This window comes from Hyperolius riggenbachi, chromosome 5, assembly GCF_040937935.1.
Source record: "Hyperolius riggenbachi isolate aHypRig1 chromosome 5, aHypRig1.pri, whole genome shotgun sequence".
Lineage (NCBI taxonomy): Eukaryota > Metazoa > Chordata > Amphibia > Anura > Hyperoliidae > Hyperolius > Hyperolius riggenbachi.
The window spans coordinates 60,523,082-60,538,242 of NC_090650.1; the positions used below are offsets into that span (position 1 = coordinate 60,523,082).

A 15,161-nucleotide genomic window follows, 5' to 3' on the forward strand; every position below is an offset into this window, starting at 1 on the left:
TCTTTACAAGAACGTTATGGTAGCCAGTCAGTGAGAACACTATGGCTGGAGGGTGCAGTTAGTTAGTCAGCGAAAACACTATGATTGGAGGGTGCGGTTAGTCAGTCAGCGAGAACACTATGGCTGGAGGGTGCAGTTAGCTAGTCAGTGAGAACACTATGGCTGGAGGGTGCAGTTAGCTAGTCAGTGAGAACACTATGGCTTGAGGGTGCAGTTAGCCAGTCAGCGAGAACGCTATGGCTGAAGGGTGCAGTTAGCCAGCTGCCAGTCAGCAAGAACACTATGGCTGGAGGGTGCAGTTAGTCAGCACCAATAATACTATGGCTGGATTGTGCAGTTAGTTAGTCAGCAACAATACTATGGCTGGAGGGTGCAGTTAGTCAGCACCAATAGTACTATGGCTGGATTGTGCAGTTAGTTAGTCAGCAACAATACTATGGCTGGAGGGTGCAGTTAAGTCAGTGATTATTTCCCAGCCCTCAGGCGGTTACAATCCACAGCTGGAGGTCATCCTTCCTCTCTCCCTCCTCCCCACCATGCTCTCACTCTGCACCCACGTGTCCACTCGGCTATTCCCCGCCCACAGCGGTGACGTCACAGGCCTGGAATGCGCTTCCTGTGGTGCGGAGACGGGGCAGGGTGTAAGCGAGCTGCGTCACGGCGCCGCCTGAAGAGACCGTACAGCGCGGGCGGCGAGCGGCGGAGTGACCGGACTACTTCACCTTCCGCCTGAGAAAGTCCCCGCTTATTCTACCGGGCCGGCAGGATCCGCCTCGGTGCCCGTCCAAAGGTAAGGAGGAGCCGCCACTTCGTGTACAGCCCGTGCCTAGGAGGGACCCGCTATATCCAGCGCCAGGCAATGCAGCTTTCCCCAGGAGTGACCCAACGCCAGGCAATGCACCTCTGCCCAGGAGTGACCCAGCACCTGGCAATGTACCTCTGCCCAGGAGGAACCCCTGTACCCAGCGCCAGACAATGTACCTCTGCCCAGAGTGGACACCTATACCCAGCGCCAGGCAATGCACCTCTCCCCAGGAGTGACCCAGTGGCAGGCATTGTACCTCTGCCTAGGAGGAAGCCCTATACCTAGTGGCAGGCATTGTACCTCTCCCCAGGAGGGTCCCATACCCAGTGCTGCACAGTGCACCGCTCCCCAGGAGGAACCCCTATACCCCACGCCAGACAATGCCCCTCTCCCCAGGAAGGACCCCTATGCCCAGCACCTTACCCATTGCCAGACAATGCCCCTCTCCCCAGGAGGGACCCCTATGCCTAGCACCAGCCAATGTGCCTCTGCCCAGGAGGGACCCCCTATACCCAGTTCCAGACAATGCTCCTCTCCCCAGGAGGGACCCCATATGCAGTGCCATGCAATGTCCCACTCCCTAGGAGGGACCCCTGTACCCAGTGCCAGGCAATGCCCCTCTCCCCAGGAGGGATCCCAGTGCCAGGCCATGCCCCTCTCCCCAGGAGGGACCCCTATGCCTAGCACCAGCCAATGTGCCTCTGCCCAGGAGGGACCCCCTATACCCAGTTCCAGACAATGCTCCTCTCCCCAGGAGGGACCCCATATGCAGTGCCATGCAATGTCCCACTCCCTAGGAGGGACCCCTGTACCCAGTGCCAGGCAATGCCCTTCTCCCCAGGAGGGATCCCAGTGCCAGGCAATGCCCCTCTCCCCAGGAGGGACCCCTGTGCCCAGTGCCAGGCAATGCCTCTCTCCCCAGGAGGGACCCCTGTGCCCAGTGCCAGGCAATGCCCCTCTCCCCAGGAGGGACCCCTGTACCCAGTGCCAGGCAATGCCCCTCTCCCCAGGAGGGACCCCTGTACCCAGTGCCAGGCAATGCCCCTCTCCCCAGGAGGGACCGCTGTACCCAGTGCCAGGCAATGCCCCTCTCCCCAGGAGGGACCCCTGTACCCAGTGCCAGGCAATGCCTCTCTCCCCAGGAGGGACCCCTGTACCCAGTGCCAGGCAATGCCCCTCTCCCCAGGAGTGACCCCTGTACCCAGTGCCAGGCAATGCCCCTCTCCCCAGGAGTGACCCCTGTACCCAGTGCCAGGCAATGCTCCTCTCCCCAGGAGGCACCCCCTATGCCCAGTGCCAGGCAATGCCCCTCTTCCCAGGAGGGACTCCTTTACCCAGTGCCAGGCAATGCCCCTCTCCCCAGGAGGGAGCCCTGTACCCAGTGCCAGGCAATGCCCCTCTCCCCAGGAGGGACACCTGTGCCCAGTGCCAGGCAATGCCCCTCTCCCCAGGAGGGAGCCCTGTACCCAGTGCCAGGCAATGCCCCTCTCCCCAGGAGGGAGCCCTGTACCCAGTGCCAGGCAATGCCCCTCTCCCCAGGAGGGAGCCCTGTACCCAGTGCCAGGCAATGCCCCTCTCCCCAGGAGGGAGCCCTGTACCCAGTGCCAGGCAATGCCCCTCTCCCCAGGAGGGAGCCCTGCACCCAGCGCCAGGCAATGTTCCTCTCCCCAGGAGGGACACCTATATGCAGCGCCAGGCAACACACCGCCAGGCTCGACTCCTCTTGTGGACCCCACTGGTGATGTACATGGAGGAGATTGTGATTTGGATTGTATCCCGCACTACAAGCAGACAGCATGTGGTTCCGCAGTATTACTTACTATTAACAATAAATACTTGGAAAAACGCTGTCCCTATACTGTATTTGTGTAAAGCCCCATCTACACGATGCAATTCGATTACGATTCTATTTACGATTTGATTAAATCCGAAATGTCTGATCGGGATTTGTTTCAATTCGATTTGCCATTTCAAAACAATGTCGAATCGAATCCTGATCGGACATGTCGGATTTAATAGAATCGTAATCGAATCGCACAAAGAATCATATCGTGTAGATGGGGCTTAAGACTCTGGTTACATGTCCAGTATTGATTTAGAAAGCAGCAGTATATTCAATGGCGCCGTACAGAGACGCACACTTGTACTGGTTCTGATGCGATTTCACATCTGATTCAGAAATTCAAATGTGTGATGCGGAAAAATGCTACTGACCGTCTTGCTTTTGTTTGTTTTTTCTCTCGAATGCAAATTGAAAGCAGCCTACTGATTTTAATAGGTTACGATTTCCCTGTCTTAATTCACGTTTGGGGGAGTTGCTCAGAATCGCCCTTAGTGAAAACGAGGGCCATCAAAACAAACATGAGGTATATGGTGATATACACTAAATGTAGACAGAATTGCTGAACATAGGAATTGCAGTGACAAATGTAACATGATGGGCAAAATGTTTAGCAAATTCCAAAACACAAAAGGCCAAGAGCCCTGCCCTTGAAAGCTTACAATCTAAAAGAATATGGAGGAAATAAGAGGTGGCTAAAAAAAACTGCCTTCTTTGCAAATATTTGTTTGGCAGGAAATGGACATGTACAGATAATCTGAATCGTCTACTGCTAGTCAACAAACTAACCGGCAGCTGTGTAAATATATGAGCTGATGGTTATTTGACAGATTCATTCTTATGGGTAGCACGGTGGCGTAGTAAATAGTGCTCTTGCCTTGCAACGCCGGGACCCCGTTTCGAATCCCATCCAGGTCAACATCTGCAAGGAGTTTGTATGTTCTCCCCGTGTCTACGTGGGTTTCCTCTGCGCACTCCGCTTTCCTCCCACATCCCAAAAACATACATGGTAGGGACTAGATTTTGAGCCCCTCTGAGGGACAGTTAGTGACAAGAAAATATACTCTGTACAGCGCTGCGTAATGTCGGCGCTATGTAAATACTTAAAATAAATAAATATTAACCCCCATATGTGTGCCGTTCTGTTTCCGGTCAAGTAGAATATTAGGCCATTTTTGGCGATTTTTTTTTTTTTTTTTTTTTTTTTTTTTTTTTTTTTTTTTGTGTCCAGCTACTCGCAGATGTCTTATGCTGGGTACACACATTGCGATTTCCTGCTCGATCCACGGGATCGATTGGATCGATTAAATTATTTCCAACATGTTCGATCAGGTTTCGATGGATACAGCCGTCGATTTTGCATACTTAATATGCAAAATCGACGGCTGTATCCATCAAAACCTGTTCGATCATGTTGGAAATAATCAAATCGATCCCGCGGATCGAGCGGGAAATCGCAACGTGTGTACCCAGCATTAGCTTCCGATATTCTTTCTTCTCAGTTGCATATTGGTGATTGAGTGATTTTCCAAAACTGCTGCAATAGATTATTGTTGGGATTTTTGTACCTTTTGAGAGGTGCTTGTTCATAGTATTATGCATAGGCAATATTGTGGTCCTTCTGTGTATATTCTTTATTCTTGCTTGCTAGTTTTTGTCAGTAGGTGCCAGGATTTTCAGTGCCAGATCAGTCTGAAGCATACAATCCAATAGAGTATGAATTCATTATAGTCGATAGCGTTAGACTGTAAAGGTTACGGTTTTGTCCAACAGCTTGACATTTGGGTAGTGAACTCTCCCATCGACGCAGAGCAGCTTTTTAACCGATTTATAATTCGGTGTGTGATGGATAGATATGCTGGCAGTTCCTAAGTAGTCACAGTAAAGCCTGCAGTTTTTAAGTTAAGGAAATGCAATAATCCTAATTCTTGGTGTAATAACACAAATCCTCTGATCGGAAGTGCCCATTATCTCCCATCTCCAAGTCTGTTGTAAACAGTGCTTTGACTGGTCAAATAAGGCCATGTGTAATTTACCCTTTAGCTTAAGAGTGTTACGGACTTCCTTTCTCACACTTCAAAAGCTTTATGAAGAAAATCTGTAACGAAAAAAACCTCCCCTGGGGGGGTACTCACCCCCCCCCCCCCCCCCCCCCGAAGCGGCGGCGGCGGCGATGTAAATATTTACCTCCGTGGCTCCAGCGCTCTTCGCACGGAGATAGGCGGAAATAGCCGATCTCTGTCGGGCCGCTCTACTGCGCAGGCGCAAATCTCCCGCGCCTGCGCAGTAGAGCGGACCCGACGGAGAACGGCTATTTCCGCCTATCTCCGTCAGAAGAGCCGCACCAGCGCCACACCGCTGGAGCCTGGAAAGGTAAATATTGAACAGGCTGTCGGATCTGTCAGGCCGCTGTTCGGAGGACTGCAGCTAGACCCCTGTGGGACACAGGAGGACGGGGGAAGCTTTATTAGGATGCGGAGGCTTCCCCCTTCCCGAGGTGAGTATCCCCTAGGGGACGTTTCTCTAAGCACTAGAGATTTTAAATGCTCTTGCTAATGCAATGCTTTGGTTTTTGTTTTGTTTTTTTACAAAATCACATCACTCCAGTGAGAACACACACATAGGATAACATTAGCAAGAGCTTTTAAAACCACAAAGCGCTCAGAAAAGCTCTTTTAGTGTGAACCAGGCCCATACACACACTCATCAAAACTGCCTGATTGTCGTCCGACTTTAGACAGTTGGACGACAATCAGGCACGTGTACGAGTACAAACAACTTGACGAGCAACTGATAACAGGCCCGATCAAACTGTCGGATATATGTTGGCCTACGGTCGTCTGATATTGTGCAGATGGTCCGTGTGTACAAGTCATTTGAACAACTGTTAAGGCTTGTACTTGTTTTCAATGTGTAGTCGGTCGCTCCGCTATCGTGCGCAGTATGTAAATGAGTTGGTCGTTTATCTGTCCGGATGTGTGGACATACAGGCCGTGCGGCTCGTTGTGTCGTGCGGGTGGTCATTTGCACGTTGTGTGCCTGTTGAACGTGTGTATGTAGCTTAAAGAGAATCTAACGACAAAACGTCCCCTGGGGGGTACTCACCTCGGATGGGGGAAGCCTCAGGATCCTAATGAGGCTTCCCACGCCGTCTGCCGTCCCTCGGGGGTCTCGCTGTAGCCCTCCGTACAGCGGTGACATAATATTTACCTTCCTGGCTCCTGCGCAGGCGCTCTGGCGGCTGTCGGCTCCGAAGGAGGCGGAAATACCCGATCGCCGTCAGGTCCGCTCTACTGCGCAGGCGCAAGTCTCCGGCGCCTGCGCAGTAGAGCGGACCCGACTGAGATCGGGTATTTCCGCCTCCTTCGGAGCGAAAGCAGCCACAGCGCCCCCGCTGGAGCTTGCAAAGGTAAATATTGAATTGAACAGTCGGGCCTGTCGCCGGCTGTTCGGAGGGCTGCAGCGAGACCTCCGTGGGACAGAGGACGGCGTGGGAAGCCTCATTAGGATCCTGAGGCTTCCCCCACCCGAGGTGAGTACCCCCCCAGGGGACGTTTTTGATTTTACAGAGTCTCTTTAATTCTTGGTGTAATAACACAAATCCTCTGATCGGAAGTACTCCTTATCTCCCATCTCCAAGTCTGTTGTACACAACAGTGCTTTGATTGGTCAAATCAGGCCATATATGATTATCCTTTAGCTTACAAGAGTGTTGCTGACTTCCTTTCTCTCACTCTGATAGCAGCCACTGGCCTGTTATGATTGAGTGATGGTGGGCCAATCAAATTGGCTGGTGATCTATTACTTCCAGCATACCTGATTGATTAACTTTCAGGCCTGACACCCACTGGCAGCGCTTTTCTAAGCACTTGTGACTTAAAAAGTTCTTGCTAATGTAATGCTATGTGTAATTTAAAATCACTCAAGTGAGATCACACACACAGCATTACACTAGCAATTTTTCAAATCGCAAGCGCTAAGAAAATAGCTGCTAGTGGGTCCCAGGCCTCAATCAGTTGAAAGGGCAATTGGGCACGTTTGAAAATCTGTCTGGCAAAGGATTGGCAGCTGCTTGGCATTGTAATGTTTCGAGTGGGACAATGCTAGCAGTTCAGTGGATTCTTTTAAAGCGGACCTGAACTCAGAACTTCCTTTCTGCTCTAAAAGGTAAACGGCATAATAACCTTTTAGAGAAAAGCATTTCTTTGTTACGGCTGATACAAATCATGCAAAAAAATCTGCAGTTTGTCTGCTTCCTGCTTTCATGGAAGCAGACATATTGTTAACATCTTGTATTTACCAATTATAGAAAACCAGAGCCTAAATGGGCTTTCTCCAGCCCCCTCCGGCCTGAGTGCTCTCTCGGCGCTGACATCCGCCTCCTCCATCTTCCGTACGGGGTCCTGGTATCTTCGGCAGTCGAGGCTAACTGCGAAATGCACGGCCTGGCTGCGCTCCTGCCGCATGGAGCTCTCTGCACCTGCACAGTACATCAGCCTCACTGCGCATGCGCTGTGTGGCCAAAGATACTGGTAACCCCCCTTCCTTAAAGAGACACTGAAGCGAAAAAAAATACATGATGAATTGGTTGTGTGCTATGAATAATTACTAGAAGATTAGCAGCAAAGAAAATATTCTCATATTTTTATTTTCAGGTATATAGTGTTTTTTCTAACATTGCATCATTCTCTAATATGTGCAGATTACACAACACTCAGCATTCAAAATGATTCTTTCAGAGCAGTCTGTGAACTAATCACCTCTCCTCTGGCAGAGAAAAAGAAAACAGTTGAGATAATAAAAGTCAGATAACAGCCCTCTCCACGACTTTAAAAGTCGTAGAGCTTAATGGCTTTTTTGCATAGAGATAACTGGAGTTTCTTAACTCTTCCTGTACTAAAAACAATTAGACTGATGTATCTGATCTTAAAGAGACTCTGTAACAACAAAAACCTCCCCTGGGGGGTACTCACCTCGGGTGGGGGAAGCCTCCGGATCCTAATGAGGCTTCCCACGCCGTCCTCTGTCCCACGGGGGTCTCGCTGCAGCCCTCCGAACAGCCGGCGACAGAGCCGACTGTAGCTTCAATATTTACCTTTGCTGGCTCCAGCGGGGGCGCTGTGGCTGCTTTCGGCACGGAAATAGAAAAAAATATCCGATCTCCGTCGGGTCCGCTCTACTGCGCAGGCGCCGGAAACTTGCGCCTGCGCAGTAGAGCAGACCCGACGGCGATCGGGTATTTCCGCCTACTTCGGAGCCGAAAGCCGTCAGAGCGCCTGCACAGGAGCCGGGAAGGTAAATATTGACGTCACCGCTGCACGGAGGGCTGCAGCGAGACCCCTGACGGATGGAGGACGGCGTGGGAAGCCTCATTAGGATCCGGAGGCTTCCCCCACCCGAGGTGAGTACCCCCCAGGGGACGTTTTGTCGTTACAGTTCCTCTTTAATGTTTTATTTCTTAGCTGTACTACACATACAAATCATATCATAATTTTTTTTCCGCTTCAGTGTCTCTTTAAAGCGGACCCAAACCAAACATTTTTTTTTTTTTATTAAAAATATTTAGTTGCACCACTCTGACACATACAAAGATAAATAAACACTCCTTCAAACCTATGATCATTTCAGTGCATGCTTTTCACCCTTCTCTTTTTATATCTAGGGTTATACTGGGGGCACAGCCATTAGCAATTCCTCCATTGCTGGACACCATCTACTCCACCAGTTTACCGGAAAAATCCCGGCAATTTGAAAAGAAGGGAGGGGTTCCTCCAATAAATGTAAAATATTTTATATTTGTCATCATGCAGCTGAAAAAAGGCTGCTATTTATGATTATAATTTAGAAAATAGGTTTTATTTCTGAAATCTTGTATTTTTAATTTGGGTCCACTTTAAGGAGGCTCAAGGGGGCTGGAGGAAGCCCAGGTATTTTTTTTTTTTTCTTTTATTGTTTCGTCTCTGGTACACTTTAACTTTGCCGTGGCATAGTACATTCCTGACCTGATTCCACTGAGGGATCAAATTACATGTGTTCTAATGCTGGGCATACATGGCTCGATGCCGGCGCGTCACCGCTCGTGTGCACGGGTCAATTCCCGCTCGTCCCCGCAGGCACTGTCTAATCAGCGCTTCGTTTTTTCTATTGTTCTGCTGCCGGTATCGAGCGCGGAATCGATCCGGCGGGCAATCGGACCTGTCGGATATTATCAATCAAGCCATCAGCGGCTCGATTGATAAGAAGAAACGAGCTGTGTATGCCCAGCATTAGTCACAGATAAGGGGGAGTTAGACAGGCCAAACACATACAGGGTGCATTTCTATAAGTTTTCCTTCTGTCCTGTGTAAGAGTTCAGGTCCACTTTAAGGCTGCTTACACACAGGGACGTTACAGGCGCACGTTAGTGCGCCTGTAACGCTCCCCCAACGCACAGCAATGTAACACAAGTGGGCTGTTCACACAGCCCACGTTGCGTTACATGTAACGCTGCACGTTCTACCGAAAGTGCAGCATGCTACGGCGTTAGAGCGGCTATAGCCGCGTTAGACTGTTTGCACATGCTCAGTGGGGGGTGGAGAGAAGGCGGGGAGAGCCAGCTACAGTAGCCGCGCACATGGCTACTTAATATTCACTGCACTGGCGGCAGCTGATTGGCCGGCGGGACCACGTGATGCGGAGTGTCTCGCTCCGCATCACGTGGTCCCGCCGGCCAATCAGCGCCCCTCTGGGAGACCTTATAGGGATAGAGCCCCCTAACGCGGCTCACTCTACCGTCCTATCTTACAGCACCATACGTTGTGTTAGGTGCACGTTATGCGACCTTAACGTGGCACCTAACGCAACGTCTTGGTGTGCAAGTAGCCTAAGGCATGTACACGCTGAACCAAACTGCCTGATTGTCGTCTGATTTTGATCTGTTGGAATACAATCATTCATGTGTATGAATGGCAAACGACTAGATGAGCGACTATCGTGTGGCTTACCCGATCCATCCAGTGGATCAACTCGCTTGACTGTTGGGCTGATATTGTGCATTTGGCCACATGTGTACAATGTAATTTTGAACGATGTACTTTTTTTGAATGCAGCCATGATGTGCAGTCCATTGTTTTGCGTGCGCGGCGTAAAGCCCAATCTACATGATACGATTCTTTGTGCGGTTCAATTACGATCCAATTAAATCCGACATGTCCGATCGGGATTCGATTTGCCATTGCAAAACAATGGCAAATAGAATTGAATCGAATCCCTATCGGACATGTCGGATGTAATCGGATCGTAAATAGAATCGTAATCGAATCGCACACAGAATCGTATCATGTAGATTGTGCTTAAGTAAATGAGTTGGCTGTTCAGTTGGTGCACAGAAAATACAAGGCGGTAAACTGTTTGTTGTGATGTTGGCCGTGCACTTACTTGGACCGGTGAACAGGCCTTTAGATTTATGCTGAAATCTAAGTAGAATAGAAAAGGTGGGAAATTCATTACCTGATTTTCCCAACATCCTCGAGTGATCGATTTGATTGCTATATTGGACCTTTATTGACCAGTGCATGGCCAGTAGAGTTGACCAATAAACCCTTGTACACACTTGGGGCCTATTTCCACTACACGCAGATTGGATGCAGAAAAACTGACTCCAATGAATGTCTATGGGCCTGTTTCCACTAAACACAATTTTTCTGATGCAGATTTTCCCATAGGCATTCATTGGAGTCAGGTTTTTCTGCATCCAATCTGCGTGTAGTGGAAATAGGCCCATACTGAAACTGTCACCCAGCATGGATTGCGACGTGGACCCTTGCGCTACAGTTCATGAGGGAATCTGTACAAACATGTTGCAAGCCTGCAGGATAGCATTATGTTCTGTTATTATCTCTAGTGGCTTTGGTAATATAGGAGTTAGGGATACACTCTCCGTAAACATACACAGTTCGAGAATGTCCTTATCAATCGCGCCGCTGATGGCTCGATTGATCGATTGATAATATCCAACAGGTCCGATGACCCACCGGATAGATTCCCCGCTCGATCCCTGTGGGCGGACAATAGCGGGGTATCGAGCGGCTGATAAGGATCGCCAGCGGGGATCGATCCGCGGGGGGGGGGGGGGGGGCGCCGGCATCGAGCCACTGGCTCAATACCGGTGCATAAACTTATCGTGTATGCCCAGCATTAGACTGCCCCTCTTCCAACGCCCACCAAAAAAAAAAATTACAAAAAAACTCATACTGGTGCTATGTATAAACAGATACTGGTGCTGTACTGTATGTGGTGCCCAGTATACAGGTAGTCCCCGGTTAACGAACGAGATAGCTGTAGGTTCCTGAATCTGTTCTTAAGCCATTCGTATCGGCAGGTCGTTCGTAAGTTGGGCGATCGTAAGTCGGGGGCTACCTGTATAACAGTACATAGGCGATTGACTGGTTGGATTGGTCAACTCTTTCTCCCTACGTGGATTGATCAGCTCTCCTTGTTTATCAGAGCGGTATGGAAGAATAGATTGCGCTGTGCCCATAAACACGCCTCTTTTATCTGTCTGGCCTGCTCTTGTATCCTATTTACCTCCTTCTCTGCCTCTCAGATCTCGCACATGTGCGTCTACAGTCCTCAGCAGCGAGATCTGAGAGTCGGTACCAGGATAAGGCATGACATCTGGCGTATAAGATAACCCCTGACTTTTCCCAGAGATTTTAGATTTTTAGATCTTATACGCCAGAATATACAGTAAGCCCCATACAGATGCTCAACAAGTCTTTTAAATGCACAATTATCAAACAATAGTTGGATTGACTTGAGCTGCGTTTTTATCAGTTGTTTGAACAATAGCAAACAACTTTTTTGGTTTGTTTCAACAACAAAAGTTGCTTGTGCATTTAAAAGGCTTTTGTTGGGTGTGTGTATGAGCTTTTATGACAAATCTAAAAAAAAAACTGTTGCAATCATCTAATTTGCGAGGACATTATTTTCACTTCCGGTAGCAACCAGTAAAGCTAAAATTAGCTCCTGTGGTTTAAGATCGTAATCTACTGTATGTTGGTGGTATAGTGGTGGTGGTTTGTTTATTGGTGGGCTGTCCTAGTTAGTTTTGTTCTTGTAAATGGTCCTAAACAGATTTGGCATTGTTTGACCAGAACGTTTTTTACTTTCTTACTACAGAAGATATTTGCAACGCTCCCCTTCACTTGAGCTAGGAATGCCCAGATCATATCACTTGAGCGCAGTGAAGAGAATACCGCATGTAAACCCATATCCAAACCATACTTTGCACTGAAGGAAGCCAAAATAGCTGCCTGCACGAAGGGTTACTGTATGCCCTCAAATCTCAACTGAGTTGATTATTAACTAACCTACTAGTTTTGCCTGAGTGACCATGTAAAAGTGGTTGACTTGGCCTAAAATTGAAGAGGGCTTTGCATGTCTGCCACAACTCTTTCCCCTGGTAATTCAGTGGAGTGTGCCTGAGGGGAATTGGCATAGCTTTTCCTCATGGTTCCGGGTCCCTCCCGGGTCTCCCTTGCCGGTTGTCCATTTGTCATCCAGGCTGCACCCACTGCCGCTGTCATCTAACTTTGCTCTTGGTGTCTTTGCAAAAAAAGCTGAATGATTGGTGTGAATAGCGAGATCCAGAACAAAACTGGGTGATGGGTGGGCAGAAGGTAACGTAGCCGAAGCAGCTAAAAAAAGCGCAACAGAAATGGGTGCCTGCTATATGAACAGCGGCGACCATTTTTGTCAGGAGGGCGTGTGTGTTTTAAGGGGGTCTGTAGGGGTTATTAGTTGTCAGTAGGGTGAGGTCATTCATTGTCCGGCAGGGGTGGGTTCTGTGTGAGAGTAGGGAGAGGTTAGGTCATAGTGAAATATCACCAATATTACGCTATATTATCCGCCCTTATCCCAAAAATTGCACCCAAACTAGCACGCATCATTTTCAAATGTACGTGCTGCAGCCGCAGTATGGGTGGGCAGCGGCTGAACTGAGGAAACGCAGCAGCTGGTCTCTAGTGGAACATTGGCTTGCATTGGGTTACATATCAATCCACCTCTACTGTGCTGTGTTCGGTGTATTACAGGGGGACACACTTGGCAGGAGCAGGACCATATTGGCAGCGAGATCCACACTCTGCTGGGCACTGTGCAGTGAACTGGATATAACACAAGATTTATGATTGCCAAAATTATCTCATTTTATGTGTATATCTGGTACTCTGTAAAATTAAGTTGCAAGTGGACTATAATGCTGCAGATCTAAATGTACGTTTGGCCGACTAGAACATAAAGTACAGTGGTATTTTTCACCCACTGTCCTGAAGTAATGCATTATGGGTGTTTATTACACTTCCTGGTGGTAAAATAGCTTTGAATCTTCTATATAAAGACAAAATTGTAGGGTGCTTTTTGTTTTCATTAAGCCTACTACAAAACTCCTGGTGGCTGTGCTTTTCTGTAGCCAAACGGCATACCCTGTAGCCTTGCCTTCCCGTAATACTGCACGAGCTGTACAGCAGCTGCAGAGAGAAGCAATGCTGGTGCTTTCGCAAGTGTTAACAGTGAAATCTCTGATCATCGGAATGTCCATCTGGCCCTCTCTGTATCTTTTGCAGGCCTTGATGCATTGTCTGTATTCTTACAGTGAACTGTATCCATGTGCAGTATACACTGTCCTTTCCACCCCCCAGAGGCAGCAGGGAGTTTCCCAGTAGGAATGTGCCTGTGGGAGGGAATGGCAGGACTTCCTGGGAGTGGTGTGTGTGGTGGGGGCTGGGGATGGCAGCCTAGTCCTTGCAGTAATGTGTATTTTTAACACTAGACCACTACAAATAACGCACACACGCCTGTAAACGAAAATATCTACAAAGCTGCAGGCTTGTTTCTTAGTTTCAGAACTGTTCTTGCAAGCTAGGCCTGCCTGTCTTGGTTTGAGTATCAGACACAAAACTACATTCTTTTAAAATGCATCATTTTCCTGTGGATCCGGTGAATTCTAATGGAAGCAGCACAAGGTTTCATACAACAGCAGCTGTAAAACGTAGACTTGTGCTGTAAGATTGTTAATGTAAAAAAGGAATGTATTTTCCATGCAGAGACTGGATTTCCTTCATCTAATGTGTTTCCATACTAAAAGTTTTAACATTTGCAGTCATTTGACTTTACCAGCGTTTTTGTGGTTCTGTTTCGTGGTAATCTTTAGTCCTGTAAATCCTGCAGACTTCCTGGTTTTGTTAGCCGTCACATCTGGCCTCTGATTGGAGCAATGGGAGTGCTGGCCTCGGGGAGCTGATGCGTCAGCACTTGCCAGAGCTGGTTTTTTTTTTCTCTTCCCTCAAGGTGTGTTTTTTTTTTTTTTTTTTTTATCTGCTTTCTTTTGTTGTTGAGAAAAATGTAAAAGGCCATGTGAGAAGGTGTGTGCCTATTACTGCTGGTTTTGTTTTTATAAAGGGGCTTATTCATATTGATTCAGATTGCCCCAAAAGAGGCATTGTTTCTGCTGAAGGAGCACTGTATTTATGAAACTGCCAATCTGCTTACAGTTTATTGCTTTGATTTCTTTGATTTAGCCAGTTGCTACACAATACACAGACCTATGACTATGGTAGGGACTAGATTGTGCTCCCCTCTGAGGGACAATTAGTAACAAGACTATATACTCTGTACAGCGCTGCAGATGTTGGCGCTATATAAAAAATATTGCTGATTATGGTAAAGGCTGGCGGTGGTGTAGCGCTGTTGTCCCAGGTTCACATCTGGATCAGGACACTATCTACAGCACTGACCTCTTTTGCAGCGTTTCATAGAGTACATAGTCTTTAAAGCTTGGTATACACTTTTCAATCACTGACAAATGTTACCACCTCCATGTAATATGAGGGTTTACCTACACAATCTGCTTATAGTACTCAGTATCTGTTGACCCTCATACTACATGGAGATAGTAAAATTAGTCAGTGATTGGCCAATCATAATTGAAAGTGTGTTCTAGGCTTAAAGGAAACCAGAGATAAAAAAAAGTTTTATACATACCTGAGGCTTCCTCCAGCCCCATGCGCGCAGATTGCTCCCACTCCGCTGTCCTCCACTGTCTGGTATCGGGTCCCGTTCTGCCAGTCTCGGCCAGTCTGTACAAGAGGAGTGCGCCCTCTGTTTTGAGAGTGCACTTCTCTTGCATCAGACTGGCCACGACTGGCTGAACTAATGGGACCTGATCCCAGAGCAGTGACTCTGAAGGGCTTGCAATCTAATCCTTACCAAAGTCGTTTGTCCATCAGTCTAGGGCCAGTTTTAGAGAGAAGCTAGCCAACCTTTTGAGGTGTGGAAGGAAAACCAAAGTGCCCGGAGTAAACCCAGAAAGATCAGGGAAGAACATACAAACTCCATGCAGATAGTGCCCTGGCTGGGATTGAGACAGCACTGCAGGGCGAGAGTACTATCCACTATGTTATGCTGCCCATCTGCTTGAAGTTTGTATGTTCTCCACTTATTTGTGTGGATTCCACCTGGGCATTTCAGTTTCTTAAA

The 15,161-nt window shown here is 48.3% G+C and overlaps 1 protein-coding gene across 2 annotated transcripts in view; it reads left to right on the plus strand.

The window, feature by feature from the left end:
- The first annotated feature begins 594 nt into the window (after positions 1–594).
- The window catches only part of ITGB1 (integrin subunit beta 1), an 88,363-nt gene continuing 73,796 nt past the window's right edge, over positions 595–15,161 (plus strand). For both annotated transcript variants that reach the window (XM_068235767.1, XM_068235768.1), the window contains exon 1: positions 595–790. The gene's annotated coding sequence lies outside the window, so the exon portion shown is untranslated. The remainder of the gene's footprint in view (positions 791–15,161) is intronic.